Source organism: Genypterus blacodes, unplaced genomic scaffold (assembly GCF_046128005.1).
Source record: "Genypterus blacodes isolate CSIRO-AG114 ecotype Tasmania unplaced genomic scaffold, CSIRO-AGI_Gbla_v1 ptg000044l_1, whole genome shotgun sequence".
NCBI lineage: Eukaryota > Metazoa > Chordata > Actinopteri > Ophidiiformes > Ophidiidae > Genypterus > Genypterus blacodes.
This window is the reverse complement of record NW_027466857.1, coordinates 626,177-651,969: the sequence shown is the minus strand read 5'-3', so window position 1 is coordinate 651,969 and position 25,793 is coordinate 626,177. Positions and strand designations below refer to the sequence as shown.

The 25,793-nt window shown below is 41.3% G+C and overlaps 10 non-coding genes and 2 pseudogenes across 10 annotated transcripts; all 12 read right to left on the bottom strand.

The window, feature by feature from the left end:
- Window positions 1-18,493: 18,493 nt before the first annotated feature.
- On the bottom strand, window positions 18,494-18,612 carry LOC142999758 (5S ribosomal RNA). Its single transcript, XR_012963431.1, has one exon. It is a non-coding gene; the product is annotated as a 5S ribosomal RNA (ribosomal RNA).
- Window positions 18,613-18,857: 245 nt separating this feature from the next.
- Window positions 18,858-18,976, bottom strand: LOC142999667 (5S ribosomal RNA). Its single transcript, XR_012963344.1, has one exon. It is a non-coding gene; the product is annotated as a 5S ribosomal RNA (ribosomal RNA).
- Window positions 18,977-19,215: 239 nt separating this feature from the next.
- Window positions 19,216-19,334, bottom strand: LOC142999932 (5S ribosomal RNA; annotated as a pseudogene).
- A 463-nt stretch (window positions 19,335-19,797) lies between these two features.
- LOC142999816 (5S ribosomal RNA) lies at window positions 19,798-19,916 on the bottom strand. The gene has a single exon (XR_012963487.1). It is a non-coding gene; the product is annotated as a 5S ribosomal RNA (ribosomal RNA).
- Window positions 19,917-20,161: 245 nt separating this feature from the next.
- LOC142999891 (5S ribosomal RNA) lies at window positions 20,162-20,280 on the bottom strand (annotated as a pseudogene).
- An 817-nt stretch (window positions 20,281-21,097) lies between these two features.
- LOC142999666 (5S ribosomal RNA) lies at window positions 21,098-21,216 on the bottom strand. The gene has a single exon (XR_012963343.1). It is a non-coding gene; the product is annotated as a 5S ribosomal RNA (ribosomal RNA).
- Window positions 21,217-21,679: 463 nt separating this feature from the next.
- Window positions 21,680-21,798, bottom strand: LOC142999952 (5S ribosomal RNA). Its single transcript, XR_012963567.1, has one exon. It is a non-coding gene; the product is annotated as a 5S ribosomal RNA (ribosomal RNA).
- Window positions 21,799-22,043: 245 nt separating this feature from the next.
- Window positions 22,044-22,162, bottom strand: LOC142999746 (5S ribosomal RNA). The gene has a single exon (XR_012963420.1). It is a non-coding gene; the product is annotated as a 5S ribosomal RNA (ribosomal RNA).
- A 460-nt stretch (window positions 22,163-22,622) lies between these two features.
- LOC142999872 (5S ribosomal RNA) lies at window positions 22,623-22,741 on the bottom strand. Its single transcript, XR_012963542.1, has one exon. It is a non-coding gene; the product is annotated as a 5S ribosomal RNA (ribosomal RNA).
- A 245-nt stretch (window positions 22,742-22,986) lies between these two features.
- LOC142999698 (5S ribosomal RNA) lies at window positions 22,987-23,105 on the bottom strand. Its single transcript, XR_012963372.1, has one exon. It is a non-coding gene; the product is annotated as a 5S ribosomal RNA (ribosomal RNA).
- Window positions 23,106-23,559: 454 nt separating this feature from the next.
- Window positions 23,560-23,678, bottom strand: LOC142999685 (5S ribosomal RNA). The gene has a single exon (XR_012963361.1). It is a non-coding gene; the product is annotated as a 5S ribosomal RNA (ribosomal RNA).
- Window positions 23,679-23,923: 245 nt separating this feature from the next.
- Window positions 23,924-24,042, bottom strand: LOC142999745 (5S ribosomal RNA). Its single transcript, XR_012963419.1, has one exon. It is a non-coding gene; the product is annotated as a 5S ribosomal RNA (ribosomal RNA).
- Between the last annotated feature and the right edge of the window lie 1,751 nt (window positions 24,043-25,793).

The window sequence follows — 25,793 nt, the reverse complement described above, 5'->3', positions numbered from 1 at the left end:
TCTCTATCTCCTTCCTTGTCACAGATATGGGCTTTTCAAATGTTCTCCAGTTTCAAACATCGATGACCCGCTGGTCAAGGTTTTTGGAAATTTTCAATATTCCCGAATTTGCCCCAAAATCACACAAATTGATGCCATTCCTGCCTGGATGCTGCGTCTGAAATTTTAGCTCTCTATCTCCTTCCTTGTCACATATATGGGCTTTTAAAGTTTTCTCCAGTTTCAAAAATTGATGACCCGGGTCAACATTTTGAGAAAATTTTCAATATTCCCCAATTTGCCCCAAATTTACACAAATTGATGGCATTTCTGTCTGGATGCTGCGTCTGAAGTTTTAGCTCTCTATCTCCTTCCTTGTCACAGATATGGGCTTTTCAAGTTTTCTCTACTTTCAAGAATTGATGACCCGGGTCAACATTTTTAGAAAATTTTCACTGTTCCCCAATTTGCCCCAAATTTACACACATTGATGGCATGTCTGCCTGGATGCTGCGTCTGAAATTTGAGCTCTCTATCTCCTTCCTTGTCACAGATATGGGCTTTTCAAGTTTTCTCCAGTTTCAAAAATCGATGACCAGCAGGTCAACTTTGTTCCAAAATTTTCAATATTCCCCAATTTGCCCCAAATTTACACACATTGATGGCATTTTTGCCTGGATGCTGCGTCTGAAATTTGAGCTCTCTATCTCCTTCCTTGTCACAGATATGGGCTTTTCAAATGTTCTCCAGTTTCAAACATTGATGACCCGCTGGTCAAGGTTTTTAGAAAATTTTCAATATTCCCCAATTTGCCCCAAATTTACACACATTGATGGCATTTCTGCCTGGATGCTGCGTCTGAAATTTTAGCTTAATATCTCCTTCCTTGTCACAGATATGGGCTTTTAAAGTTTTCTCCAGTTTCAAAAATTGATGACCTGGGTCACCATTTTTAGAAATGTTTCAATATTCCCCAATTTGCCCCAAATTTACACACATTGATGGCATTTCTGCCTGGATGCTGCGTCTGAAATTTTAGCTCTCTATCTCCTTCCTTGTCCCAGATATGGGCAACTTTGCTCCAAAATTTTCAATATTCCCCAATTTGCCCCAAATTTACACACATTGATGGCATTTTTGCCTGGATGCTGCGTCTGAAATTTGAGCTCTCTATCTCCTTCCTTGTCACAGATATGGGCTTTTCAAATGTTCTCCAGTTTCAAACATTGATGACCCGCTGGTCAAGGTTTTTGAAAATTTTCAATATTCCCCAATTTGCCCCAAATTTACACACATTGATGACATTTCTGCCTGGATGCTGCGTCTGAAATTGTAGCTCTCTATCTCCTTCCTTGTCACAGATATGGGCTTTTCAAGTTTTCTCTAGTTTCAAGAATCGATGACCCGCGGGTCAACATTTTTAGAAAATTTTCAATATTCCCCAATTTGCCCCAAATTTACACACATTGATGGCATTTCTGCCTGGATGCTGTGTCTGAAATTTTAGCTCTCTATCTCCTTCCTTGTCACAGATATGGGCTTTTCAAGTTTTCTCCAGTTTCAAAAATTGATGACCCGGGTCAACTTTTTTCCAAAATTTTCAATGTTCCCCAATTTGCCCCAAATTTACACACATTGATGGCATTTCTGTCTGGATGCTGCGTCTGAAATTTTAGCTCTCTATCTCCTTCCTTGTCACAGATATGGGCTTTTAAAGTTTTCTCTAGTTTCAAGAATCGATGACCCGCAGGTCAACTTTGTTCCAAAATTTTCAATATTCCCCAATTTGCCCCAAATTTACACACATTGATGGCATTTTTGCCTGGATGCTGCGTCTGAAATTTGAGCTCTCTATCTCCTTCCTTGTCACAGATATGGGCTTTTCAAATGTTCTCCAGTTTCAAACATCGATGACCCGCTGGTCAAGGTTTTTGAAAATTTTCAATATTCCCGAATTTGTCCCAAAATCACACAAATTGATGCCATTCCTGCCTGGATGCTGCGTCTGAAATTTTAGCTCTCTATCTCCTTCCTTGTCACATATATGGGCTTTTAAAGTTTTCTCCAGTTTCAAAAATTGATGACCCAGGTCAACATTTTGAGAAAATTTTCAATATTCCCCAATTTGCCCCAAATTTACACAAATTGATGGCATTTCTGTCTGGATGCTGCGTCTGAAGTTTTAGCTCTCTATCTCCTTCCTTGTCACAGATATGGGCTTTTCAAGTTTTCTCTACTTTCAAGAATTGATGACCCGGGTCAACATTTTTAGAAAATTTTCACTGTTCCCCAATTTGCCCCAAATTTACACACATTGATGGCATGTCTGCCTGGATGCTGCGTCTGAAATTTGAGCTCTCTATCTCCTTCCTTGTCACAGATATGGGCTTTTCAAGTTTTCTCCAGTTTCAAAAATCGATGACCAGCAGGTCAACTTTGTTCCAAAATTTTCAATATTCCCCAATTTGCCCCAAATTTACACACATTGATGGCATTTTTGCCTGGATGCTGCGTCTGAAATTTGAGCTCTCTATCTCCTTCCTTGTCACAGATATGGGCTTTTCAAATGTTCTCCAGTTTCAAACATTGATGACCCGCTGGTCAAGGTTTTTAGAAAATTTTCAATATTCCCCAATTTGCCCCAAATTTACACACATTGATGGCATTTCTGCCTGGATGCTGCGTCTGAAATTTTAGCTCAATATCTCCTTCCTTGTCACAGATATGGGCTTTTAAAGTTTTCTCCAGTTTCAAAAATTGATGACCTGGGTCAACATTTTTAGAAATTTTTCAATATTCCCCAATTTGCCCCAAATTTACACACATTGATGGCATTTCTGCCTGGATGCTGCGTCTGAAATTTTAGCTCTCTATCTCCTTCCTTGTCCCAGATATGGGCAACTTTGTTCCAAAATTTTCAATATTCCCCAATTTGCCCCAAATTTACACACATTGATGGCATTTTTGCCTGGATGCTGCGTCTGAAATTTGAGCTCTCTATCTCCTTCCTTGTCACAGATATGGGCTTTTCAAATGTTCTCCAGTTTCAAACATTGATGACCCGCTGGTCAAGGTTTTTGAAAATTTTCAATATTCCCCAATTTGCCCCAAATTTACACACATTGATGGCATTTCTGCCTGGATGCTGCGTCTGAAATTGTAGCTCTCTATCTCCTTCCTTGTCACAGATATGGGCTTTTCAAGTTTTCTCTAGTTTCAAGAATCGATGACCCGCGGGTCAACATTTTTAGAAAATTTTCAATATTCCCCAATTTGCCCCAAATTTACACACATTGATGGCATTTCTGCCTGGATGCTCTGTCTGAAATTTTAGCTCTCTATCTCCTTCCTTGTCACAGATATGGGCTTTTCAAGTTTTCTCCAGTTTCAAAAATTGATGACCCGGGTCAACTTTTTTCCAAAATTTTCAATGTTCCCCAATTTGCCCCAAATTTACACACATTGATGGCATTTCTGTCTGGATGCTGCGTCTGAAATTTTAGCTCTCTATCTCCTTCCTTGTCACAGATATGGGCTTTTCAAGTTTTCTCTAGTTTCAAGAATCGATGACCCGCAGGTCAACTTTGTTCCAAAATTTTCAATATTCCCCAATTTGCCCCAAATTTACACACATTGATGGCATTTTTGCCTGGATGCTGCGTCTGAAATTTGAGCTCTCTATCTCCTTCCTTGTCACAGATATGGGCTTTTCAAATGTTCTCCAGTTTCAAACATCGATGACCCGCTGGTCAAGGTTTTTGAAAATTTTCAATATTCCTGAATTTGCCCCAAAATCACACAAATTGATGCCATTCCTGCCTGGATGCTGCGTCTGAAATTTTAGCTCTCTATCTCCTTCCTTGTCACATATATGGGCTTTTAAAGTTTTCTCCAGTTTCAAAAATTGATGACCCGCGGCTCAACATTTTGAGAAAATTTTCAATATTCCCCAATTTGTCCCAAATTTACACAAATTGATGGCATTTCTGTCTGGATGCTGCGTCTGAAGTTTTAGCTCTCTATCTCCTTCCTTGTCACAGATATGGGCTTTTCAAGTTTTCTCTACTTTCAAGAATTGATGACCCGGGTCAACATTTTTAGAAAATTTTCACTGTTCCCCAATTTGCCCCAAATTTACACACATTGATGGCATGTCTGCCTGGATGCTGCGTCTGAAATTTGAGCTCTCTATCTCCTTCCTTGTCACAGATATGGGCTTTTCAAGTTTTCTCCAGTTTCAAAAATCGATGACCAGCAGGTCAACTTTGTTCCAAAATTTTCAATATTCCCCAATTTGCCCCAAATTTACACACATTGATGGCATTTTTGCCTGGATGCTGCGTCTGAGATTTGAGCTCTCTATCTCCTTCCTTGTCACAGATATGGGCTTTTCAAATGTTCTCCAGTTTCAAACATTGATGACCCGCTGGTCAAGGTTTTTAGAAAATTTTCAATATTCCCCAATTTGCCCCAAATTTACACACATTGATGGCATTTCTGCCTGGATGCTGCGTCTGAAATTTTAGCTCTATATCTCCTTCCTTGTCACAGATATGGGCTTTTAAAGTTTTCTCCAGTTTCAAAAATTGATGACCCGGGTCAACATTTTTAGAAAATTTTCAATATTCCCCAATTTGCCCCAAATTTACACACATTGATGGCATTTCTGCCTGGATGCTGCGTCTGAAATTTTAGCTCTCTATCTCCTTCCTTGTCCCAGATATGGGCTTTTCAAGTTTTCTCCAGTTTCAAAAATCGATGACCCGGGGGTCAACTTTTTTCCAAAATTTTCAATATTCCCCAATTTGCCCCAAATTTACACACATTGATGGCATTTCTGCCTGGATGCTGCGTCTGAAATTGTAGCTCTCTATCTCCTTCCTTGTCACAGATATGGGCTTTTCAAGATTTCTCCAGTTTCAAAAATTGATGACCCGGGTCAACATTTTTAGAAAATTTTCAATATTCCCCAATTTGCCCCAAATTTACACACATTGATGGCATTTCTGCCTGGATGCTGCGTCTGAAATTTTAGCTCTCTATCTCCTTCCTTGTCACAGATATGGGCTTTTCAAGTTTTCTCTAGTTTCAAGAATCGATGACCCGCAGGTCAACTTTGTTCCAAAATTTTCAATATTCCCCAATTTGCCCCAAATTTAAACACATTGATGGCATTTTTGCCTGGATGCTGCGTCTGAAATTTGAGCTCTCTATCTCCTTCCTTGTCACAGATATGGGCTTTTCAAATGTTCTCCAGTTTCAAACATCGATGACCCGTTGGTCAAGGTTTTTGAAAATTTTCAATATTCCCAATTTGCCCCAAAATCATACAAATTGATGCCATTCCTGCCTGGATGCTGCGTCTGAAATTTTAGCTCTCTATCTCCTTCCTTGTCACATATATGGGCTTTTAAAGTTTTCTCCAGTTTCAAAAATCGATGACCCGGGGGTCAACGTTTTTCCAAAATTTTCAATATTCCCCAATTTGCCCCAAATTTACACACATTGATGGCATTTCTGTCTGGATGCTGCGTCTGAAATTTTAGCTCTCTATCTCCTTCCTTGTCACAGATATGGGCTTTTCAAATTTTCTCTAGTTTCAAGAATCGATGACCCGCGGGTCAACATTTAAAAAAAAATTCAATATTCCCCAATTTGCCCCAAATTTACACACATTGATGGCATTTCTGCCTGGATGCTGTGTCTGAAATTTAAGCTCTTTATCTCCTTTCTTGTCACAGATATGGGCTTTTCAAGTTTTCTCCAGTTTCAAAAATCGATGACCCGGGTCAACTTTTTTAGAAAATTTTCAATATTCCCCAATTTGCCCCAAATTTACACGCATTGATGGCATTTCTGCCTGGATGCTGCGTCTGAAATTGTAGCTCTCTATCTCCTTCCTTGTCACAGATATGGGCTTTTCAAGTTTTCTCCAGTTTCAAAAATCGATGACCCGCAGGTCAACTTTGTTCCAAAATTTTCAATATTCCCCAATTTGCCCCAAATTTACACACATTGATGGCATTTCTGCCTGGATGCTGCGTCTGAAATTGTAGCTCTCTATCTCCTTCCTTGTCACAGATATGGGCTTTTCAAGTTTTCTCTAGTTTCAAGAATCGATGACCTGTGGGTCAACATTTTTAGAAAATTTTCAATGTTCCCCAATTTGCCCCAAATTTACACACATTGATGGCATTTCTGCCTGGATGCTGTGTCTGAAATATTAGCTCTCTATCTCCTTCCTTGTCACAGATATGGTTTTTTCAAGTTTTCTCCAGTTTCAAAAATTGATGACCCGGGTCAACATTTTTAGAAAATTTTCAATATTCCCCAATTTGCCCCAAATTTACACACATTGATGGCATTTCTGTCTGGATGCTGCGTCTGAAATTTTAGCTCTCTATCTCCTTCCTTGTCACAGATATGGGCTTTTCAAATTTTCTCTAGTTTCAAGAATCGATGACCCGCGGGTCAACATTTAAAAAAAAATTCAATATTCCCCAATTTGCCCCAAATTTACACACATTGATGGCATTTCTGCCTGGATGCTGCGTCTGAAATTGTAGCTCTCTATCTCCTTCCTTGTCACAGACATGGGCTTTTCAAGTTTTCTCTAGTTACAAGAATCGATGACCCGCGGGTCAACATTTTTCGAAAATTTTCAATATTCCCCAATTTGCCCCAAATTTACACACATTGATGGCATTTCTGCCTGGATGCTGCGTCTGAAATTGTAGCTCTCTATCTCCTTCCTTGTCACAGACATGGGCTTTTCAAGTTTTCTCTAGTTACAAGAATCGATGACCCGGGGGTCAACTTTTTTCCCAAATTTTCAATATTCCCCAATTTGCCCCAAATTTACACCCATTGGTGGCATTTCTGCCTGGATGCTGCGTCTGAAATTTTAGCTCTCTATCTCCTTCCTTGTCACAGATATGGGCTTTTAAAGTTTTCTCCAGTTTCAAAAATCGATGACCCGGGGGTCAACTTTTTTCCCAAATTTTCAATATTCCCCAATTTGCCCCAAATTTACCCAAATTGATGGCATTTCTGCCTGGATGCTGCGTCTGAAATTGTAGCTCTCTATCTCCTTCCTTGTCACAGACATGGGCTTTTCAAGTTTTCTCTAGTTACAAAAATTGATGACCCGGGTCAACATTTTTAGAAAATTTTCAATATTCCCCAATTTGTCCCAAATTTACACAAATTGATGGCATTTCTGTCTGGATGCTGCGTCTGAAATGTTAGCTCTCTATCTCCTTCCTTGTCACAGATATGGGCTTTTCAAGTTTTCTCCAGTTTCAAAAATCGATGACCCGGGGGTCAACTTTTTTCCAAAATTTTCAATATTCCCCAATTTGCTCCAAATTTACACACATTGATGGCATTTCTGTCTGGATGCTGCGTCTGAAATTTTAGCTCTCTATCTCCTTCCTTGTCACAGATATGGGCTTTTCAAGTTTTCTCCAGTTTCAAAAATATATGACCCGGGTCAACATTTTCAGAAAATTTTCAATATTCCCCAATTTGCCCCAAATTTACACACATTGATGGCATTTCTGCCTGGATGCTGCGTCTGAAATTGTAGCTCTCTATCTCCTTCCTTGTCACAGACATGGGCTTTTCAAGTTTTCTCTAGTTTCAAGAATCGATGACTCGCAGGTCAACATTTTTAGAACATTTTCAATATTCCCCAATTTGTCCCAAATTTACACAAATTGATGGCATTTCTGTCTGGATGCTGTGTCTGAAATTTTAGCTCTCTTTCTCCTTCCTTGTCACAGATATGGGCTTTTCAAGTTTTCTCCAGTTTCAAAAATATATGACCCGGGTCAACATTTTCAGAAAATTTTCAATATTCCCCAATTTGCCCCAAATTTACACACATTGATGGCATTTCTGCCTGGATGCTGCGTCTGAAATTGTAGCTCTCTATCTCCTTCCTTGTCACAGATATGGGCTTTTCAAGTTTTCTCTAGTTTCAAGAATCGATGACTCGCAGGTCAACATTTTTAGAACATTTTCAATATTCCCCAATTTGTCCCAAATTTACACAAATTGATGGCATTTCTGTCTGGATGCTGCGTCTGAAATTTTAGCTCTCTTTCTCCTTCCTTGTCACAGATATGGGCTTTTCAAGTTTTCTCTAGTTTCAAAAATCGATGACCCGCGGGTCAACATTTTTAGAAAATTTTCAATATTCCCCAATTTGCCCCAAATTTACACACATTGATGGCATTTCTGCCTGGATGCTGCGTCTGAAATTGTAGCTCTCTATCTCCTTCCTTGTCACAGACATGGGCTTTTCAAGTTTTCTCTAGTTTCAAGAATCGATGACTCGCGGGTCAACATTTTTAGAGAATTTTCAATATTCCCCAATTTGTCCCAAATTTACACAAATTGATGGCATTTCTGTCTGGATGCTGCGTCTGAAATTTTAGCTCTCTATCTCCTTCCTTGTCACAGATATGGGCTTTTCAAGTTTTCTCTAGTTTCAAAAATCGATGACCCGGGTCAACATTTTTAGAAAATTTTTCAATATTCCCCAATTTGCCCCAAATTTACACACATTGATGGCATTTCTGCCTGGATGCTGCGTCTGAAATTGTAGCTCTCTATCTCCTTCCTTGTCACAGATATGGGCTTTTCAAGTTTTCTCTAGTTTCAAGAATCGATGACCCGGGGGTCAACATTTTTAGAAAATTTTCAATATTCCCCAATTTGCCCCAAATTTACACACATTGATGGCATTTCTGCCTGGATGCTGCGTCTGAAATTGTAGCTCTCTATCTCCTTCCTTGTCACAGATATGGGCTTTTCAAGTTTTCTCTAGTTTCAAAAATCGATGACCCGCGGGTCAACATTTTTAGAAAATTTTCAATATTCCCCAATTTGCCCCAAATTTACACACATTGATGGCATTTCTGCCTGGATGCTGCGTCTGAAATTTTAGCTCTCTATCTCATTCCTTGTCACAGATATGGGCTTTTCAAGTTTTCTCCAGTTTCAAAAATTGATGACCCGGGGGGCAACTTTTCTCCAAAATTTTCAATATTCCCCAATTTGCCCCAAATTTACACCCATTGATGGCATTTCTGTCTGGATGCTGCGTCTGAAATTTTAGCTCTCTATCTCCTTCCTTGTCACAGATATGGGCTTTTCAAGTTTTCTCTAGTTACAAGAATCGATGACCCGCGGGTCAACATTTTTAGAAAATTTTCAATATTCCCCAATTTGCCCCAAATTTACACACATTGATGGCATTTCTGCCTGGATGCTGCGTCTGAAATTTTAGCTCTCTATCTCCTTCCTTGTCACAGATATGGGCTTTTCAAGTTTTCTCCAGTTTCAAAAATTGATGACCCGGGTCAACATTTTTAGAAAATTTTCAATATTCCCCAATTTGCCCCAAATTTACACAAATTGATGGCATTTCTGTCTGGATGCTGCGTCTGAAATTTTAGCTCTCTATCTCCTTCCTTGTCACAGATATGGGCTTTTCAAGTTTTCTCTAGTTTCAAAAATCGATGACTGGCGGGTCAACATTTTTAAAGAAAATTTTCAATATTCCCCAATTTGTCCCAAATTTACACACATTGATGGCATTTCTGTCTGGATGCTGCGTCTGAAATTGTAGCTCTCGATCTCCTTCCTTGTCACAGATATGGGCTTTTCAAGTTTTCTCTAGTTTCAAGAATCGATGACCCGCGGGTCAACAATTTTAGAAAATCTTCAATATTCCCCAATTTGTCCCAAATTTACACAAATTGATGGCATTTCTGTTTGGATCCGGCGTCTGAAATTTTAGCTCTCTATCTCCTTCCTTGTCACAGATATGGGCTTTTCAAGTTTTCTCCAGTTTCAAAAATCGATGACCCGGGGGCTATCTTTTTTCCAAAATTTTCAATATTCCCCAATTTGTCCCAAATTTACACACATTGATGGCATTTCTGTCTGGATGCAACGTCTGAAATTTTAGCTCTCTATCTCCTTCCTTGTCACAGATATGGGCTTTTCAAGTTTTCTCTAGTTTCAAGAATCGATGACAGGCGGGTCAACATTTTTAGAAAATTTTCAATATTCCCCAATTTGTCCCAAATTTACACAAATTGATGGCATTTCTGCCTGGATGCTGCGTCTGAAATTGTAGCTCTCTATCTCCTTCCTTGTCACAGATATCGGCTTTTCAAGTTTTCTCTAGTTACAAGAATCCAATGACCCGCGGGTCAACATTTTTAGAAAATTTTCAATATTCCCCAATTTGTCCCAAATTTACACACATTGATGGCATTTCTGCCTGGATGCTGCGTCTGAAATTTTAGCTCTCTATCTCCTTCCTTGTCACAGACATGGGCTTTTCAAGTTTTCTCTAGTTTCAAGAATCGATGACTCGCGGGTCAACATTTTTAGAAAATTTTCAATATTCCCCAATTCGTCCCAAATTTACACACATTGATGGCATTTCTGTCTGGATGCTGCGTCTGAAATTTTAGCTCTCTATCTCCTTCCTTGTCACAGATATGGGCTTTTCAAGTTTTCTCTAGTTTCAAGAATCGATGACTGGCGGGTCAACATTTTTAGAAAATTGTCAATAATCCCCAATTTGTCCCAAATTTACACACATTGATGGCATTTCTGCCTGGATGCTGCGTCTGAAATTTTAGCTCTCTTTCTCCTTCCTTGTCACAGATATGGGCTTTTCAAGTTTTCTCCAGTTTCAAAAATCGATGACCCGGGGGTCAACTTTTCTCCAAAATTTTCAATATTCCCCAATTTGTCCCAAATTTACACACATTGATGGCATTTCTGTCTGGATGCTGCGTCTGAAATTGTAGCTCTCTATCTCCTTCCTTGTCACAGATATGGGCTTTTCAAGTTTTCTCCAGTTTCAAAAATTGATGACCCTGGTCAACATTTTTAGAAAATTTTTGATATTCCCCAATTTGCCGCGAATTTACACACATTGATGGCATTTCTGTCTGGATGCTGCGTCTGAAATTTTAGCTCTCTATCTCCTTCCTTGTCACAGATATGGGCTTTTCAAGTTTTCTCAAGTTTCAAAAATTGATGACCCGGGTCAACATTTTTAGAAAATGTTCAATATTCCCCAATTTGCCCCAAATTTACACACATTGATGGCATTTCTGTCTGGATGCTGCGTCTGAAATTTTAGCTCTCTATCTCCTTCCTTGTCACAGATATGGGCTTTTCAAGTTTTCTCTAGTTACAAGAATCGATGACCCGCGGGTCAACATTTTTAGAAAATTTTCAATATTCCCCAATTTGCCCCAAATTTACACACATTGATGGCATTTCTGCCTGGATGCTGCGTCTGAAATTTTAGCTCTCTATCTCCTTCCTTGTCACAGATATGGGCTTTTCAAGTTTTCTCCAGTTTCAAAAATTGATGACCCGGGTCAACATTTTTAGAAAATTTTCAATATTCCCCAATTTGCCCCAAATTTACACACATTGATGGCATTTCTGCCTGGATGCTGCGTCTGAAATTTTAGCTCTCTATCTCCTTCCTTGTCACAGATATGGGCTTTTCAAGTTTTCTCCAGTTTCAAAAATTGATGACCCGGGTCAACATTTTTTTTGAAAATTTTCAATATTCCCAAATTTGCCCCAAATTTACACACATTGATGGCATTTCTGCCTGGATGCTGCGTCTGAAATTGTAGCTCTCTATCTCCTTCCTTGTCACAGATATGGGCTTTTCAAGTTTTCTCTAGTTTCAAAAATCGATGACTGGCGGGTCAACATTTTTAAAGAAAATTTTCAATATTCCCCAATTTGTCCCAAATTTACACACATTGATGGCATTTCTGTCTGGATGCTGCGTCTGAAATTGTAGCTCTCGATCTCCTTCCTTGTCACAGATATGGGCTTTTCAAGTTTTCTCTAGTTTCAAGAATCGATGACCCGCGGGTCAACAATTTTAGAAAATCTTCAATATTCCCCAATTTGTCCCAAATTTACACAAATTGATGGCATTTCTGTTTGGATCCGGCGTCTGAAATTTTAGCTCTCTATCTCCTTCCTTGTCACAGATATGGGCTTTTCAAGTTTTCTCCAGTTTCAAAAATCGATGACCCGGGGGCTATCTTTTTTCCAAAATTTTCAATATTCCCCAATTTGCCCCAAATTTACACACATTGATGGCATTTCTGTCTGGATGCAACGTCTGAAATTTTAGCTCTCTATCTCCTTCCTTGTCACAGATATGGGCTTTTCAAGTTTTCTCTAGTTTCAAGAATCGATGACTGGCGGGTCAACATTTTTAGAAAATTTTCAATATTCCCCAATTTGTCCCAAATTTACACAAATTGATGGCATTTCTGCCTGGATGCTGCGTCTGAAATTGTAGCTCTCTATCTCCTTCCTTGTCACAGATATCGGCTTTTCAAGTTTTCTCTAGTTACAAGAATCCAATGACCCGCGGGTCAACATTTTTAGAAAATTTTCAATATTCCCCAATTTGTCCCAAATTAACACAAATTGATGGCATTTCTGTCTGGATGCTGCGTCTGAAATTTTAGCTCTCTTTCTCCTTCCTTGTCACAGATATGGGCTTTTAAAGTTTTCTCCAGTTTCAAAAATCGATGACCCGCGGGTCAACATTTTTAGAAAATTTTCAATATTCCCCAATTTGTCCCAAATTTACACACATTGATGGCATTTCTGCCTGGATGCTGCGTCTGAAATTTTAGCTCTCTATCTCCTTCCTTGTCACAGACATGGGCTTTTCAAGTTTTCTCTAGTTTCAAGAATCGATGACTCGCGGTTCAACATTTTTAGAAAATTGTCAATAATCCCCAATTTGTCCCAAATTTACACACATTGATGGCATTTCTGCCTGGATGCTGCGTCTGAAATTTTAGCTCTCTTTCTCCTTCCTTGTCACAGATATGGGCTTTTCAAGTTTTCTCCAGTTTCAAAAATCGATGACCCGGGGGTCAACTTTTCTCCAAAATTTTCAATATTCCCCAATTTGTCCCAAATTTACACACATTGATGGCATTTCTGTCTGGATGCTGCGTCTGAAATTGTAGCTCTCTATCTCCTTCCTTGTCACAGATATGGGCTTTTCAAGTTTTCTCCAGTTTCAAAAATTGATGACCCTGGTCAACATTTTTAGAAAATTTTTGATATTCCCCAATTTGCCGCGAATTTACACACATTGATGGCATTTCTGTCTGGATGCTGCGTCTGAAATTTTAGCTCTCTATCTCCTTCCTTGTCACAGATATGGGCTTTTCAAGTTTTCTCAAGTTTCAAAAATTGATGACCCGGGTCAACATTTTTAGAAAATGTTCAATATTCCCCAATTTGCCCCAAATTTACACACATTGATGGCATTTCTGCCTCGATGCTGCGTCTGAAATGTTAGCTCTCTATCTCCTTCCTTGTCACAGATATGGGCTTTTCAAGTTTTCTCTAGTTTCAAGAATCGATGACCCGCGGGTCAACATTTTTAGAGAATTTTCAATATTCCCCAATTTGCCCAAAATTTACACACATTGATGGCATTTCTGCCTGGATGCTGCGTCTGAAATTTTAGCTCTCTATCTCCTTCCTTGTCACAGATATGGGCTTTTCAAGTTTTCTCCAGTTTCAAAAATCGATGACTCGCGGGTCAACATTTTTAGAAAATTTTCAATATTCCCCAATTCGTCCCAAATTTACACACATTGATGGCATTTCTGTCTGGATGCTGCGTCTGAAATTTTAGCTCTCTATCTCCTTCCTTGTCACAGATATGGGCTTTTCAAGTTTTCTCTAGTTTCAAGAATCGATGACTGGCGGGTCAACATTTTTAGAAAATTTTCAATATTCCCCAATTTGTCCCAAATTTACACAAATTGATGGCATTTCTGCCTGGATGCTGCGTCTGAAATTGAAGCTCTCTATCTCCTTCCTTGTCACAGATATGGGCTTTTCAAGTTTTCTCTAGTTTCAAGAATCGATGACCCGCGGGTCAACCTTTTTAGAAAATTTTCAATATTCCCCAATTTGCCCCAAATTTACACACATTGATGGCATTTCTGCCTGGATGCTGCGTCTGAAATTGTAGCTCTCTTTCTCCTTCCTTGTCACAGACATGGGCTTTTCAAGTTTTCTCTAGTTTCAAGAATCGATGACTCGCGGGTCAACATTTTTAGAAAATTTTCAATATTCCCCAATTTGTCCCAAATTTACACACATTGATGGCATTTCTGCCTGGATGCTGCGTCTGAAATTTTAGCTCTCTATCTCCTTCCTTGTCACAGATATGGGCTTTTCAAGTTTTCTCCAGTTTCAAAAATCGATGACTCGCGGGTCAACATTTTTAGAAAATTTTCAATATTCCCCAATTCGTCCCAAATTTACACACATTGATGGCATTTCTGTCTGGATGCTGCGTCTGAAATTTTAGCTCTCTATCTCCTTCCTTGTCACAGATATGGGCTTTTCAAGTTTTCTCTAGTTTCAAGAATCGATGACTGGCGGGTCAACATTTTTAGAAAATTTTCAATATTCCCCAATTTGTCCCAAATTTACACACATTGATGGCATTTCTGCCTGGATGCTGCGTCTGAAATTTTAGCTCTCTTTCTCCTTCCTTGTCACAGATATGGGCTTTTCAAGTTTTCTCCAGTTTCAAAAATCGATGACCCGGGGGTCAACTTTTCTCCAAAATGTTCAATATTCCCCAATTTGCCCCAAATTTACACACATTGATGGCATTTCTGCCTGGATGCTGCGTCTGAAATTGTATTTCTCTATCTCCTTCCTTGTCACAGATATGGGCTTTTCAAGTTTTCTCTAGTTTCAAAAATCGATGACCCGCGGGTCAACATTTTTAGAAAATTTTCAATATTCCCCAATTTGCCCCAAATTTACACACATTGATGGCATTTCTGCCTGGATGCTGCGTCTGAAATTGTAGCTCTCTATCTCCTTCCTTGTCACAGATATGGGCTTTTCAAGTTTTCTCTAGTTTCAAGAATCGATGACTGGCGGGTCAACATTTTTAGAAAATTTTCAATATTCCCCAATTTGTCCCAAATTTACACACATTGAAGGCATTTCTGTCTAGATGCTGCGTCTGAAATTTTAGCTCTCTATCTCCTTCCTTGTCACAGATATGGGCTTTTCAAGTTTTCTCCAGTTTCAAAAATTGATGACCCGGGTCAACCTTTTTAGAAAATTTTCAATATTCCCAAATTTGCCCCAAATTTACACACATTGATGGCATTTCTGCCTGGATGCTGCGTCTGAAATTGTAGCTCTCGATCTCCTTCCTTGTCACAGATATGGGCTTTTCAAGTTTTCTCCAGTTTCAAAAATTGATGACCCGGGTCAACATTTTTAGAAAATGTTCAATATTCCCCAATTTGCCCCAAATTTACACAAATTGATGGCATTTCTGTCTGGATGCTGCGTCTGAAATTTTAGCTCTCTATCTCCTTCCTTGTCACAGATATGGGCTTTTCAAGTTTTCTCCAGTTTCAAAAATTGATGACCCGGGTCAACATTTTTTTTGAAAATTTTCAATATTCCCAAATTTGCCCCAAATTTTCACACATTGATGGCATTTCTGCCTGGATGCTGCGTCTGAAATTGTAGCTCTCTATCTCCTTCCTTGTCACAGATATGGGCTTTTCAAGTTTTCTCCAGTTTCAAAAATTGATGACCCGGGTCAACATTTTTTTTGAAAATTTTCAATATTCCCAAATTTGCCCCAAATTTACACACATTGATGGCATTTCTGCCTGGATGCTGCGTCTGAAATTGTAGCTCTCTATCTCCTTCCTTGTCACAGATATGGGCTTTTCAAGTTTTCTCTAGTTTCAAGAATCGATGACCCGCGGGTCAACCTTTTTAGAAAATTTTCAATATTCCCCAATTTGCCCCAAATTTACACACATTGATGGCATTTCTGCCTGGATGCTGCGTCTGAAATTGTAGCTCTCTATCTCCTTCCTTGTCACAGATATGGGCTTTTCAAGTTTTCTCTAGTTTCAAGAATCGATGACTGGCGGGTCAACATTTTTAGAAAATTTTCAATATTCCCCAATTTGTCCCAAATTTACACACATTGAAGGCATTTCTGTCTGGATGCTGCGTCTGAAATTTTAGCTCTCTATCTCCTTCCTTGTCACAGATATGGGCTTTTCAAGTTTTCTCCAGTTTCAAAAATTGATGACCCGGGTCAACCTTTTTAGAAAATTTTCAATATTCCCAAATTTGCCCCAAATTTACACACATTGATGGCATTTCTGCCTGGATGCTGCGTCTGAAATTGTAGCTCTCGATCTCCTTCCTTGTCACAGATATGGGCTTTTCAAGTTTTCTCCAGTTTCAAAAATCGATGACCCGGGGGTCAACTTTTCTCCAAAATTTTCAATATTCCCCAATTTGCCCCAAATTTACACCCATTGATGGCATTTCTGTCTGGATGCTGCGTCTGAAATTTTAGCTCTCTATCTCCTTCCTTGTCACAGATATGGGCTTTTCAAGTTTTCTCTAGTTACAAGAATCGATGACCCGCGGGTCAACATTTTTAGAAAATTTTCAATATTCCCCAATTTGCCCCAAATTTACACAAATTGATGGCATTTCTGCCTGGATGCAACGTCTGAAATTTTAGCTCTCTATCTCCTTCCTTGTCACAGATATGGGCTTTTCAAGTTTTCTCCAGTTTCAAAAATCGATGACCCTGGTCAACATTTTTAGAAAATTTTCAATATTCCCCAATTTGTCCCAAATTTACACAAATTGATGGCATTTCTGTCTGGATGCTGCGTCTGAAATTGTAGCTCTCTATCTCCTTCCTTGTCACAGATATGGGCTTTTCAAGTTTTCTCCAGTTTCAATAATCGATGACCCGGGGGTCACCATTTTTCCAAAATTTTCAATATTCCCCTATTTGCCCCAAATTTACACAAATTGATGGCATTTCTGTCTGGATGCAACGTCTGAAATTTTAGCTCTCTATCTCCTTCCTTGTCACAGATATGGGCTTTTCAAGTTTTCTCCAGTTTCAAAAATCGATGACCCGGGTCAACATTTTTAGAAAATTTTCAATATTCCCCAATTTGTCCCAAATTTACACAAATTGATGGCATTTCTGCCTGGATGCTGCGTCTGAAATTGTAGCTCTCTATCTCCTTCCTTGTCACAGATATCGGCTTTTCAAGTTTTCTCTAGTTACAAGAATCCAATGACCCGCGGGTCAACATTTTTAGAAAATTTTCAATATTCCCCAATTTGTCCCAAATTTACACAAATTGATGGCATTTCTGTCTGGATGCTGCGTCTGAAATTGTAGCTCTCTATCTCCTTCCTTGTCACAGATATCGGCTTTTCAAGTTTTCTCTAGTTACAAGAATCCAATGACCCGCGGGTCAACATTTTTAGAAAATTTTCAATATTCCCCAATTTGTCCCAAATTTACACAAATTGATGGCATTTCTGTCTGGATGCTGCGTCTGAAATTGTAGCTCTCTATCTCCTTCCTTGTCACAGATATGGGCTTTTCAAGTTTTCTCCAGTTTCAAAAATTGATGACCCGGGTCAACATTTTTAGAAAATGTTCAATATTCCCCAATTTGCCCCAAATTTACACACATTGATGGCATTTCTGCCTGGATGCTGCGCCTGAAATGTTAGCTCTCTATCTCCTTCCTTGTCACAGATAGAAAATTTTAAATATTCCCCAATTTGCCCCAAATTTACACACATTGATGGCATTTCTGCCTGGATGCTGCGTCTGAAATTTTAGCTCTCTATCTCCTTCCTTGTCACAGATATGGGCTTTTCAAGTTTTCTCCAGTTTCAAAAATTGATGACCCTGGTCAACATTTTTAGAAAATTTTCAATATTCCCCAATTTGCCCCAAATTTACACACATTGATGGCATTTCTGCCTGGATGCTGCGTCTGAAATTGTAGCTCTCTATCTCCTTCCTTGTCACAGATATGGGTTTTTCAAGTTTTCTCCAGTTTCAAAAATTGATGACCCTGGTCAACATTTTTAGAAAATTTTCAATATTCCCCAATTTGCCCCAAATTTACACACATTGATGGCATTTCTGCCTGGATGCTGCGTCTGAAATTGTAGCTCTCTATCTCCTTCCTTGTCACAGGTATGGGCTTTTCAAGTTTTCTCCAGTTTCAAAAATTGATGACCCTGGTCAACATTTTTAGAAAATTTTCAATATTCCCCAATTTGCCCCAAATTAACACACATTGATGGCATTTCTGCCTGGATGCTGCGCACTTTCATCATCATCATCATCATCATCATCATCATCATCGTCACACAGTGGCTCGTGTACTTCACTCCTCATGTGCATTCAATCATCTCATATTATGCCCATGTGCAATACTCATTTTCTGAATGTATGCTTTCATATAAGATAAGATAAGATACAACTTTATTCTCCCGAGGGAAATTGCGTGTTGACAGAGGGAGTGTAACATGAGGGAGGAGGACCAGGTGAGGCCTGCTGCTCAGAGGGCCAAAATGCTTACGGCACCGGGTATTCCCAAGCGGTCTCCCATCTAAGTACTAACCTGGCCCGACGCTGATTAGCTTCCGAGATCAGAAGAGATCGGGCGTGTTCAGAGTGGTATGGCCGTAAACGAGGAGAGCAGCCACACAGAGGCTCTTTATAGGTGAGACAGACCCAGTTCAAGTCACCGTGTACGCATGACTACACTCAAGTTCATGTATATCCCAATTTACATGATGCCTTCATCAGAAAAACACTAACATTTCAGATAAGATAAGATACAACTTTATTCTCCCGAGGGAAATTGCGTGTTCACAGAGGGAGTGAAACATGAGGGAGGAGGACCAGGTGAGGCCTGCTGCTCAGAGGGCCAAAATGCTTACGGCACCGGGTATTCCCAGGCGGTCTCCCATCCAAGTACTAACCTGGCCCGACGCTGATTAGCTTCCGAGATCAGACGAGATCGGGCGTGTTCAGAGTGGTATGGCCGTAAACGAGGAGAGCAGCCACACAGAGGCTCTTTATAGGTGAGACAGACCCAGTTCAAGTCACCGTGTACACATGACTACACTCAAGTTCATGTATATCACAATTTACATGATGCCTTCATCAGAAGAACACTAACATTTCTGATAAGATAAGATACAACTTTATTCTCCCGAGGGAAATTGCGTGTTCACAGAGGGAGTGAAACGAGGAGGACCAGGTGAGGCCTGCGGCTCAGAGGGCCAAAATGCTTACTGCACCAGGTATTCCCAGGCTGTCTCCCATCCAAGTACTAACCTGGCCCGACGCTGATTAGCTTCCGAGATCAGACGAGATCGGGCGTGTTCAGAGTGGTATGTCCGTAAACGAGGAGAGCAGCCACACAGAGGCTCTTTATAGGTGAGACAGACCCAGTTCAAGTCACCGTGTACACATGACTACACTCAAGTTCATGTATATCACAATTTACATGATGCCTTCATCAGAAACACACATTTCTGGATAATAAAGTCTTACCTAATGAAACTGATAATCATCACATAGAACATACAGAGGGACCACTTACATCTCTGACGCTCACTTTTATCCTCATCATCATCATCATCATCATCATCATCATCGTCACACAGTGGCTCCTGTACTTTACTCCCCATGTGCATTCAATCATCTCATATTATGCCCATGTGCAATACTCATTTTCTGAATGTATGCTTTCATATAAGATAAGATAAGATACAACTTTATTCTCCCGAGGGACATTGGTTGTTGACAAAGGGAGTGAAACATGAGGGAGGAGGACCAGGTGAGGCCTGCTGCTCAGAGGGCCAAAATGCTTACGGCAGCGGGTATTCCCAGGCGGTCTCCCATCCAAGTACTAACCTGGCCCGACGCTGCTTAGCTTCCGAGATCAGACGAGATCAGGCGTGTTCAGAGTGGTATGGCCGTAAACGAGGAGAGCAGCCACACAGAGGCTCTTTATAGGTGAGACAGACCCAGTTCAAGTCACCGTGTACACATGACTACACTCAAGTTCATGTATATCACAATTTACATGATGCCTTCATCAGAAGAACACTAACATTTCTGATAAGATAAGATACAACTTTATTCTCCCGAGGGAAATTGCGTGTTCTCAGAGGGAGTGAAACATGAGGGAGGAGGACCAGGTGAGGCCTGCTGCTCAGAGGGCCAAAATGCTTACTGCACCAGGTATTCCCAGGCGGTCTCCCATCCAAGTGCTAACCTGGCCCGACGCTGCTTAGCTTCCGAGATCAGACGAGATCGGGCGTGTTCAGAGTGGTATGGCCGTACACGAGGAGAGCAGCCACACAGAGGCTCTTTATAGGTGAGACAGACCCAGTTCAAGTCACCGTGTACACATGACTACACTCAAGTTCATGTATATCACGATTTACATGATGCCTTCATCAGAAGAACACTAACATTTCAGAAAAGATAAGATACAACTTTATTCTCCCGAGGGAAATTGCGTGTTGACAGAGGGAGTGAAACATGAGGGAGGAGGACCAGGTGAGGCCTGCTGCTCAGAGGGCCAAAATGCTTACGGCACCGGGTATTCCCAGGCGGTCTCCCATCCAAGTACTAACCTGGCCCGACGCTGCTTAGCATCCGAGATTGTGCGTGTTCAGAGTGGTACGGCCTTAAACGAGGAGAGCAGCCACACAGAGGCTCTTTATAGGTGAGACAGACCCAGTTCAAGTCACCGTGTACACATGACTACACTCAAGTTCATGTATATCACAATTTACATGATGCCTTCATCAGAAACACACATTTCTGGATAATGAAGTCTTACCTAATGAAACTGATAATCATCACATAGAACATAAAGAGGGACCACTAACATCTCTGACGCTCACTTTCATCATCATCATCATCATCATCATCATCATCATCATCGTCACACAGTGGCTCGTGTACTTCACTTCTCATGTGCATTCAATCATCTCATATTATGCCCATGTGCCATACTCATTTTCTGAATGTATGCTTTCATATAAGATAAGATAAGATACAACTTTATTCTCCCGAGGGAAATTGCGTGTTCACAGAGGGAGTGAAACATGAGGGAGGAGGACCAGGTGAGGCCTGCTGGTCAGAGGGCCAAAATGCTTACGGCACCGGGTATTCCCAGGCGGTCTCCCATCCAAGTACTAACCTGGCCCGACGCTGATTAGCTTCCGAGATCAGACGAGATCGGGCGTGTTCAGAGTGGTATGGCCGTAAACGAGGAGAGCAGCCACACAGAGGCTCTTTATAGGTGAGACAGACCCAGTTCAAGTCACCGTGTACACATGACTACACTCAAGTTCATGTATATCACAATTTACATGATGCCTTCATCAGAAACACACATTTCTGGATAATAAAGTCTTACCTAATGAAACTGATAATCATCACATAGAACATACAGAGGGACCACTTACATCTCTGACGCTCACTTTTATCCTCATCATCATCATCATCATCATCATCATCATCGTCACACAGTGGCTCCTGTACTTCACTCCCCATGTGCATTCAATCATCTCATATTATGCCCATGTGCAATACTCATTTTCTGAATGTATGCTTTCATATAAGATAAGATAAGATACCACTTTATTCTCCCGAGGGACATTGGTTGTTCACAGAGGGAGTGAAACATGAGGGAGGAGGACCAGGTGAGGCCTGCTGCTCAGAGGGCCAAAATGCTTACGGCACCGGGTATTCCCAGGCGGTCTCCCATCCAAGTACTAACCTGGCCCGACGCTGCTTAGCTTCCGAGATCAGACGAGATCAGGCGTGTTCAGAGTGGTATGGCCGTAAACGATGAGAGCAGCCACACAGAGGCTCTTTATAGGTGAGACAGACCCAGTTCAAGTCACCGTGTACACATGACTACACTCAAGTTCATGTATATCACAATTTACATGATGCCTTCATCAGAAGAACACTAACATTTCAGATAAGATAAGATACAACTTTATTCTCCCGAGGGAAATTGCGTGTTGACAGAGGGAGTGAAACATGAGGGAGGAAGACCAGGTGAGGCCTGCTGCTCAGAGGGCCAAAATGCTTACGGCACCGGGTATTCCCAGGCGGTCTCCCATCCAAGTACTAACCTGGCCCGACACTGCTTAGCTTCCCAGATCAGACGAGATCGGGCGTGTTCAGAGTGGTATGGCCGTAAACGAGGAGAGCAGCCACACAGAGGCTCTTTATAGGTGAGACAGACCCAGTTCAAGTCACCGTGTACACATGACTACACTCAAGTTCATGTATATCACAATTTACATGATGCCTTCATCAGAAACACACATTTCTGGATAATGAAGTCTTACCTAATGAAACTGATAATCATCACATAGAACATAAAGAGGGACCACTAACATCTCTGACGCTCACTTTCATCATCATCATCATCATCATCATCATCATCATCGTCACACAGTGGCTCGTGTACTTCACTTCTCATGTGCATTCAATCATCTCATATTATGCCCATGTGCCATACTCATTTTCTGAATGTATGCTTTCATATAAGATAAGATAAGATACAACTTTATTCTCCCGAGGGACATTGGGTGTTGACAGAGGGAGTGAAACATGAGGGAGGAGGACCAGGTGAGGCCTGCTGCTCAGAGGGCCAAAATGCTTACGGCACCTGGTATTCCTAGGCGGTCCCCTATCCAAGTACGAACCTGGCCCGACGCTGCTTAGCTTCCGAGATCAGACGAGATCAGGCGTGTTCAGAGTGGTATGGCCGTAAACGAGGAGAGCAGCCACACAGAGGCTCTTTATAGGTGAGACAGACCCAGTTCAAGTCACCGTGTACGCATGACTACACTCAAGTTCATGTATATCCCAATTTACATGATGCCTTCATCAGAAAAACACTAACATTTCAGATAAGATAAGATACAACTTTATTCTCCCGAGGGAAATTGCGTGTTCACAGAGGGAGTGAAACATGAGGGAGGAGGACCAGGTGAGGCCTGCTGGTCAGAGGGCCAAAATGCTTACGGCACCGGGTACTCCCAGGCGGTCTCCCATCCAAGTACTAACCTGGCCCGACGCTGATTAGCTTCCGAGATCAGACGAGATCGGGCGTGTTCAGAGTGGTATGGCCGTAAACGAGGAGAGCAGCCACACAGAGGCTCTTTATAGGTGAGACAGACCCAGTTCAAGTCACCGTGTACACATGACTACACTCAAGTTCATGTATATCACAATTTACATGATGCCTTCATCAGAAACACACATTTCTGGATAATAAAGTCTTACCTAATGAAACTGATAATCATCACATAGAACATACAGAGGGACCACTTACATCTCTGACGCTCACTTTTATCCTCATCATCATCATCATCATCATCGTCACACAGTGGCCCCTGTACTTCACTCCCCATGTGCATTCAATCATCTCATATTATGCCCATGTGCAATACTCATTTTCTGAATGTATGCTTTCATATAAGATAAGATAAGATACCACTTTATTCTCCCAAGGGACATTGGTTGTTCACAGAGGGAGTGAAACATGAGGGAGGAGGACCAGGTGAGGCCTGCTGCTCAGAGGGCCAAAATGCTTACGGCACCGGGTATTCCCAGGCGGTCTCCCATCCAAGTACTAACCTGGCCCGACGCTGCTTAGCTTCCGAGATCAGAAGAGATCAGGCGTGTTCAGAGTGGTATGGCCGTAAACGATGAGAGCAGCCACACAGAGGCTCTTTATAGGTGAGACAGACCCAGTTCAAGTCACCGTGTACACATGACTACACTCAAGTTCATGTATATCACAATTTACATGATGCCTTCATCAGAAGAACACTAACATTTCAGATAAGATAAGATACAACTTTATTCTCCCGAGGGAAATTGCGTGTTGACAGAGGGAGTGAAACATGAGGGAGGAAGACCAGGTGAGGCCTGCTGCTCAGAGGGCCAAAATGCTTACGGCACCGGGTATTCCCAGGCGGTCTCCCATCCAAGTACTAACCTGGCCCGACACTGCTTAGCTTCCCAGATCAGACGAGATCGGGCGTGTTCAGAGTGGTATGGCCGTAAACGAGGAGAGCAGCCACACAGAGGCTCTTTATAGGTGAGACAGACCCAGTTCAAGTCACCGTGTACACATGACTACACTCAAGTTCATGTATATCACAATTTACATGATGCCTTCATCAGAAACACACATTTCTGGATAATGAAGTCTTACCTAATGAAACTGATAATCATCACATAGAACATAAAGAGGGACCACTAACATCTCTGACGCTCACTTTCATCATCATCATCATCATCATCATCATCCTTCTTTCCTTCTCCATTTTATTTTTACAATAGTTTATTGTCACTTTTTTGATGTGCAATTTCACCTCCTCCCACCACTCCCCCATATTTATGCAACCCCCCCCGAGTTCTCTTTTTCTTTCTTTCAGTAGATTTTCAACTTTCTCCCTATATTTTCCATCCAGCAAAACACTGTTATTTAAACACCATAACCCTCCACCTTTGTGCTCTTTCTCCCCCAGCTCCACCCATAACCTTGCATGATCGCTAAACCCTGTGAACTCATACCAGCATTTTGAAATCTTTTTTCCAGCCCAGATGCTAATAGACATAAGTCAATCCTGGACTGTTTAAGTGCCCCAGAACCGTCTGTCGTCTGGAAAAGCCCCTTTCTCCCATATTGCGCACCCTCCACAGATCTACCAGGTTGAAATAGTCAAAAAGCTCATTTAGCGATTTCCTACTTATATCACTTTTGTATGTATTGTTGCTTGATATATCCAACCTCGTAAGTGCACAGTTAAAATCCCCCACTACACAAATGTTCCCTCCCAAATGCGGTTTTAGTTGATCAAAGAAAATTCCACGCTTGTTGTCCTCATTCGATGCATAAATATTCAAAAGTTTGTAAAGCACATTCCTGTAAATAAATTCAATACCGATCACCCTTCCCTCATCATCCTTCACTATTTCCTTAACATTTTGGATCTTATCTCCTTTCGCAAAAATAGCGACTCCGGCTCGTCCATTTACACCGTTGTTTGCCCACACTTTTCCAGCCCATGTATCCCTCAGATAGCTTCTCCACTCCCTTGTCCACCTAGTCTCTTGTACACAGAGGATGTCAAAAGTATCCACCCTTAAAACATCTCTCATCTTGTTAATACATCTTAAGCCGTTTGTGTTTTGCGATAGTATTTTTAACATTGTAAATACATAGAGATAAATCAGGCCCATCATCTTTATGCTACAGTTCACGTCTTACTTTTTCCTCTTTTTGATCCCCTTGTCTTCAGCATCCATTGCAGTCTTCTCTTCCCCAGCTCCTGGCTGTTTCCGAGGTCCATATCAGACTCCGAGTTCCCCGACTCTTGAGACCCCGTCAAGCATATCTCTGAGTCTGATTCTGGGGGCCGCTGAAGTTGAACAATTTTCACCTTCCTCTCCTTTCTCTCCGATGTATCCACACTCTGCCCCTCTGCTGCGTCTCCATGTCCCGGCACCTCAGCTGTCGATCCTCTCACCTCCATTCCTTGCTCTCCGTCCGACTCCAGTATGTCTCTTCCTTTCTCCGCTTCCCCCTCCGCACGATCCTTCTCGGTCTCCTCCCTCTCAGAGATATTCTCTCTCGATTCTTCCTGCTCCTCACGTTGCTTTCCTCCCGTCCCTGGAGCATGATCAACGTCCTCACAAACACATCTGCTGCTCTCCTTTTTGCAGCTCTGGCATTTGTTCCCTCTGCCCATGCACTCCCTTGCATAGTGCCCCTGCTCTCCACATTTTCTACAAAGGAAATCTGGACAGTCCC